This window comes from Dromiciops gliroides, chromosome 5 (genome assembly GCF_019393635.1).
Source record: "Dromiciops gliroides isolate mDroGli1 chromosome 5, mDroGli1.pri, whole genome shotgun sequence".
NCBI lineage: Eukaryota > Metazoa > Chordata > Mammalia > Microbiotheria > Microbiotheriidae > Dromiciops > Dromiciops gliroides.
This window is the reverse complement of record NC_057865.1, coordinates 173,181,278-173,188,592: the sequence shown is the minus strand read 5'-3', so window position 1 is coordinate 173,188,592 and position 7,315 is coordinate 173,181,278. Positions and strand designations below refer to the sequence as shown.

General features: G+C 39.3%; 1 pseudogene; it reads right to left on the bottom strand.

The window, feature by feature from the left end:
- Positions 1-1,829: 1,829 nt before the first annotated feature.
- On the bottom strand, positions 1,830-2,296 carry LOC122728863 (annotated as a pseudogene).
- Positions 2,297-7,315: the final 5,019 nt, after the last annotated feature.

Genomic DNA, 7,315 nt, shown 5'->3' with positions numbered 1-7,315 from the left:
TTTGGTAAGCCACTGGTGGAATAAATCAGTTGGAACATGTCACTGCTCATGCTCTTCCCCCTGCCCCCCCCCAAAAAAATTAGTCAGACTTAGTTTTCTTCCTAGAAATAGCTCTTTTAGTCTCATATAAACAAAAACATAGAAATTTCTCTACTACTGTCCAGTACTGCCCTTTTGAATCCTCAAAATGTATGCAGTTCTGTGACTTTTCAAAACTGGCTGGGCTCTGTATTTAAAAATTAAGTTAATGACCAATAATTAGAAGAATAAGTACATAAAGTTTAGGTTGGCTTTTCTAAAGTGGTAGTGATTTAAATTGAACCAGCCATATTCTCTCGCCCATTATTACCAGTAAGACAGGTCCATGAGACTTTCACTGTTGTAAGGATAGAACTAACTGGCCTGTATTAGGAATGAGATGAACAACTGTTGGTTCATTTCCATTAAATGTATTATGTGAGGGGGGAAAACCACACACACCATGCTCTGAGTATGTACATAATATATATTCACATTAGTTCTTGATTTCTTAGAGTTTATGAAAGATATCAATAAACCTTAGACCCATATGTGTTAGAAACATGCAGGTTCAGGTTATTTTAAAGAACAACAAAAAAATTCATTCAATGAAATGTGGAACTGCAGTCAATCATGTGGATGTTTAGCTTACATATTGCCAGACACCTGGATATTTGGAAGCCTTTAGGTGTTTTCATCCAAATTATTTGGTCTTTTTCAGGTATAGCTACACATACAATGGTCTTTCAGAATGTTAGACTACTAATAATGAGCATGTACGTAATAGGTGATTTAATGATACTATCCAAGGTACTGTCTTTACTGTCTAAAGAACTCACATTCATAATGATTTCATTATCTGGTGGTGGCTAATGGGGCAGCTAGGTGGTACAGTGAATAGACCACTGGCCCTGGAATCAAGAGGACTTGAGTTCAAGTCTCACCTCAGAAATTTACTAGCTGTGTGACCCTGGACAAGTCACTTAACCCCAATTGCCTTAAACATCCGGGGCCATCTCCAATGGTCCTGATGTATATCTTGATATTGGACCCAGATGGTTCTGGAGGAAAGAGTAAGATTGGTGACCTTGCATATTGTGGGGACCAATTTTTAATTGGGGAGCGTTAGCTAAGTGGCTCGTTGCAATATTGGGGCAAGGAAGGAGACCAGCAGCCTCCCTCAAAACAGAACAGGATTTATTTTAACAAGAATGAACTTAAAAAAAAACACAAACAGGATCAGTAGGATCAAGGGAAAGGAAATAAAATGGGGAAAGGGAAATTATACAACCTGAAAAGATACCACTGCCCAGGATTCAGCTGAGAATACACAGCTCAACTCCTGTCGCCTTCCAGCATCCAGCTAGAATGCCCAATTCTCCTACCCCAATTCCAGAAAAACCCCACACATCCCCAGCCAATGGGGTGGCCCCTCTGACAGTCACATGACTGCCCTCACTAGGCTTCCAATCATTATAATTTTGCCAGGCCCATGTAAGCGTTGGCGAATGGTGATGACATGAGGTGCCAGCGCCATGGCAACAGCTACAACCAGTGGGTGGAGCACCGTGTGGTTTTCGGAGCCTCAGGCCAGTGTGCGCCAAGGCATAAAAACCTCAAATGACAATTAATTCTTTACAATATCCCTCGCTCACTTAAAACCAATTCAGTGCAAATCACTTCCTGATGTCATCATCCTCTTTGAGAATGAAGGACAAACAACAACAATTCTGGGTGGCTAATGATAAATATTTTCTCTTTTTTCTTTTCTTTTCCTAATCCAAGAATATTTTATTATTTTTTTTAGTCATTTATTCCATGAATTCATAGGGGATTAGTTCCAACAGCACAGTTTCCTTGCCATTGGTTCTCACAAAGTGTGCTTCTCTGGGTGGAGCAGGCTGATGATTCAGTTGAACCCAAGTGCCTTTTTCTTTGGCTTCCTTCTTCTTCTGGTCATTTTCCTTTACCTGCTTCAGGAAGCCATCTCTGCTCTTAGAGTATTTAATATGCTCAGTACACACATTAATTCTCTTGGCTAGAATCTTGTCCTTAACCTGTTTGTTTACAACAATGCCTACAGCATGTTGAGTAACATTATAGACCCGTTCAGTCTTGCTATGGTAACTTTTGTGGGGCATTCCTTGCTGAACTGTGCCCATACTCTTGATACCTTGTATATTCACATATACATAGCCAAAGGGACAACACCGTGTTTTCTAAAGGGCTTAGAAAACATGTATCATGTCCCTCTTCTTTCTCTTTTTGTGTTTGTCATTTTGGCAATTCACTGGAATATGGCTGAGTTGGCAGAAAAAGGAAATGATAGCTATGTTCACAGCAAAGCTACACACCAACTAAACTGTCTTAAAGATCAATTGGTTAAGTGGGAGAACTTTACCATGTAGCACTAGTCCACTTGTGGGTATAGGGGATGAGAGAAGAGGGGAAAAGAAGTTGGGCACAGGTCTATCAATAGAATATGGAGTGATTTTCCTGATTTGACATACCTTACAGATATTTCATCCTATGATACTAGTTCCATTCACTTGCATACATATTGCCTAAGTAGTTCTTGAATGGGAGAGGGTCTCCAGAGATCTATTTATTTTGTAATCAACAAGGGTAAAAGTGTCTTCAAAAACTTTTTACTGGCGCCCACATCTTAAACTTCAATCACTGGCTCCTGCAGGACCCTTCCAAGGAAAGAGGAGTAGCATACATTATAAAAGCTGAGCCGAAAATTGTCCACACCATATTTCAGACTTTGGACTCTACTTTTACTGGCTTAGTTCTCTTCTGTGCCTTGAAGATTCTCTTAGCATTATTTTCAGTTCCTAGAATTCACCTAAAATTGGTTTTTGTTTTCATCACTATCTTTTTTGTTTGTTTGTTTTGTTTTGTTTTGGTTTGGTTTTGGTTTTGGTTTTGACCAGGCAATTGGGGTTAAGTGACTTGCCCAGGGTCACACAGCTAGTAAGTGTCTGAGGCCAGATTTGAACTCCGGTCCTCCTGAATCCAGAGCCAGTGCTCTATCCCATCACTATCTTTTAAAATAAAATATTCAGGGGGAAAAAAAACTATTACTAAAGAGTCAAGGGAGAAAATGTTATGGATCATGGTAAGTTGATGGTTTATTCTATAATCATTCAGGAAAAAAAAAACACAGACAAAAGTTCTATGCAGATTCTCTCTCAGATATACAGATATTTCATTGCAAAAGTATAGGAGACAAATCCCTATTCTCAGTGAGGTTCATAGAAACAGAGATTCCCAGAGTCAGAATGGACCTAAGAAATAATCCAATGCAACCTATAACTAAAGCAGAGATTTCTCCTGCAACACCCCTAAGAAGGAGCCATCCAGCTTCAGCATAAAGACCTTCAGTGATGGACAGCTCAGCTCTTGCAATCTCAATCTCATTTAAGGAAAGGTATGATTGCTAAGAAGTGTTCCATAATATGCTTCTCTATAATTTCCAATTTCTTCTATCCTCTGGAACTAAGCTGAACAAATATAACTCTTTGTGATTGTTGTGAGGAAAGTGGTTTGTAAACTGCAATATGAACCATTGTTATTATCCATTTTAGAGGATCTTTTGAATTTTTTTTTTTTAGTGAGGCAATTGGGGTTAAGTGACTTGCCCAGGGTCACACAGCTAGTAAGTGTTAAGTGTCTGAGGCCGGATTTGAACTCAGGTACTCCTGACTCCAGGGCCAGTGCTCTATCCATTGCACCATCTAGCTGCCCGGATCTTTTGAATTTTAAAAGGACACACTTTTAAAATTTTAACACAACTATCATGGCTCCCTCTGTTTTCTCTTTTCTGGGCTAAATATCCCAGTTCTGATTGTTGAACAAATTGTTGCATTTGAATGTAATAGAATGTTACTTATTGTATCAATAAAAACAACCGGGGGCAAAGCCAAGATGGTAGAGGAAAAACATTAAACGCACAGAGCTCCTGACACAATTACCCCCAAAACAGCCCCTGGAGCAACAAAACCCACAAAAAGATGGTCTGAGATTATTTTCCAGCCAAAAACAGTTTAGAGGGGGCCATGAAGTGAGCAGAGTCCAACCCCCTGATCTTGGAATATGATATTCCATAGGTCAAAGGAACTGGGACTATAGCCAAGAATCACCTACCCAGCAAAACTGCCTATAATCTTTCAGAGGAAAAAAATGGGACTTCAGTGAAAAAGAGGACTTTCAGGAATTTGTAATGAAAAGACCTGAACTGAATAGAAAATTTGACTTTCAAATACAAGACCCTAAAGAAGTACAAAAAGGTAAACAGAAAAAAGAAATCATGAGGGATATTAAAAGATTAAATTGTTTACATTCCTACATGGGAAGATAATACTTCAAACTCATAAGAACTTTCTCAGTATTAGGGTACCTGAAAGGAATACACTTAGACAGAGGACACAGGTCAAAATTGAATATGAAGGTATGATATCTCTAAATATATTTTTTTTATTTATCCATGTTTTTTTGTGGAGCAGGCAAGGTGGGGTGTCTGGGGGCAGATTTGGGCTCAGGGCCTCCTGGGTCCAAGGTTGATGCTTTGTCCACTGTACCACCTAGCTAACCCAAGATGACATATTTAAAATAAAGTTAAGAAATAAGAGGTAGGGGCAGCTAGGTGGTGCAGTGGATAGAGCACTGGCCCTGGATTCATGAGGACCTGAGTTCAAATCCAGCCTCAGACACTTAACACTTACTATCTGTGTGACTCTGGGCAAGTCACTTAACCCCAATTGCCCCACCAAATAATAATAATAATAGCTAGCATTTATATAGTGTTGGGGCAACTAGATGGCACAGTGGATAGAGCACTGGCCCTGGAGTCAGGAGTACCTGAGTTCAAATCCGTCCTCAGACACTTAACACTTACTAGCTGTATGACCCTGGGCAAGTCACTTAACCCCAATTGCCTCACTAAAAGAAAAAAAAAAGAAGAAGTAAGAGGAATGGCAGAAAGGTAAAGGGAAAGGTAGACTGGGGAAAAGTAGCTCACATAAAAGAAACAAGAAAAAGCTTTTGGAGAGGAATGGGAAGAGGGAGAAGGAGTAGGGAAATGAGTGAACCTTATTATCATCAGAATTGGCTCAAAGAGGGAATAACATACACACTCAAGTGGATATAGTAATTTTTTTTTTTGCCCTGAGGGAAAGTGGGAAGGGAAGGAGAAAAGGGGTGGGGGGAGAGGGGAAGGAAGGAAGGGAAGATTGGAGGAGGGAGCAGTAAAAAGCAAAACACTTTTGAGAAAGGTGAAGATGTTCTGCATAACTGCACATATATATGACATATTGAATTTGTTGATTTCATAAGGAGGGTTGAGGAGGACGGGAAGAAGAAAATTTAGAACACAGAATTAGCTCAAAGACCTTAATCTCATCAGAGTTGGCTCAAGGAAGGAATAACATACACACCCAATTGGAAGGAGCAAATCTATCTAACCCTGCAGGAAAGTAGGAGGGGAAGAGGATAAGGAGGGAAGGGTGAAAGAAGAGAAGGCAGAGTGGGGAAGGGGCAGTCAGAAGAGGAATAGGGTAAAAGAAGATAGAAAATAGAATGAATATCATGGGAAGGGAATAGGATGGAGGGAAATAGTTATGATGATTGATTATAATGGCAAAATGTATGGTACTTACTTTGCTGGGCTATTGTGAAGAAAATCCTTTGTCAAGTTTAAGGTACTATATAAAGGTTATCATGAACAGGATGCTATCAGAAAAACCTAGAAAGACCTACATGAACTGAAGCAGAGTGAAATGTACTGTATACAAAGAACAGCAATAGTGTAAGATGATCTGCTGGGAAGCATGTGGTTATTTTCAGCAATGCAATAATCCAATATAATCTGAAGGATTTATGAAAATTGTAATCCATCTACAGAGAAAGAATTGATGGTATCTAAAAACAGATTGAAGCATAATTTTTTTGATAGTTCCTTAATCTAAAGTTTTGTTTTTGTCTGTTTTCTCTCACAACCTGGCTAATGTGGAGATGTTTTCCATGACTACTCATGCATAACTTATATTGAATTGCTTGAGTTCTTGGGGGTAGGGGGTGGGAAGGGAGGGAAGAAGAGAAGTTGGAAAATAAAGTTTTAAAAAATTGATGTCAAATTTTGTTTTACATGCAATTTGGAAAATAAAATTCTAAACAGAAAAAAAACAATATGTGACATTTGGATAAATATTAGAAGACTTTTATGAGCTTAAAAAGAAAGACAAAGGAAAACTATGAGGATAATATGTGCAATAACTAAAATGATGCAAATAAAAGATTCCATCAATTCCATTTAATAAAGTGAAAAGTCTTAGTTTTGGCAGTCAGATGATGAAGCACTTCCATGATGGACTATTCTACAGAATGGTTTGTTTGTGATCAAATGCATTTCTTTGGTATAATTTAGGGTTCCATCCTGGGGTATTGGGCAAGGTAGGGAGAGTAGTATAACTGGTAAAGGGTCAGTGTTTAAAAAAAAATCCAAAGTATCAGCAAAATATCTTAAAATCATTTTGAAAAAAAAATTAGTTTGACAAATGAAAAAAAAAATCCCAGTTCTGCCCCCACCATATGACATGGTTCCAAGTCCCCTCCCCATTTTGGTTGCCTTTCTCTGGATGCATGCTCTGGATGATACTCCAGATGTGGCATGACCAGGATAGGACAATGGATCTACTCTCTCATTCATTCTGGATAGAACACATATATTTAGATAACCTATGAGCATGTGAGAATCAGGGTATCATAGTGGCTAAAGGGTTAATGTCAAACTCAGGAAAACTTGGGCTCTAGTTCTGTCTCTGACACCTGTTGTCTGTGAGACCCTGGGGAAGTCATGTAAAACTCAGTACCCCCAAGGAGAGACTGTGCTGACTTGCCTTGGTAGAGGGAGTTTCTTTACCTGGAAATTTCCTATACTGATGAAATTCCAGGTCCAGCCCCCATTCCCATGAGCATATTAGCCTTTTTTTTTTTTTTTGGTTGTCATGTCAGTCAACAGGCACTTAATAAGTACTTCCTATGTGTCTTAGAAGGAAATAGGGGGCGGGGGGGGGGGAGAAGAGACACTAGCAGGAAGTATGGTTCAGCAGAGGAGGGAAGACAAGGCAAGGCCTCCTGTAGGAGGTAATCTTGAAGGAAGCTAGGGAAGCCACGAGGTGACGGTTCCAGAAATGGGGGATAGTCAGTGAAAAGACATGGAATGAGGAGGTCAGGTGAGAAGAGGAGTAAAAATGGAAGTTTTGCTGGATTATAAAATATTGATGATAGATTTGGA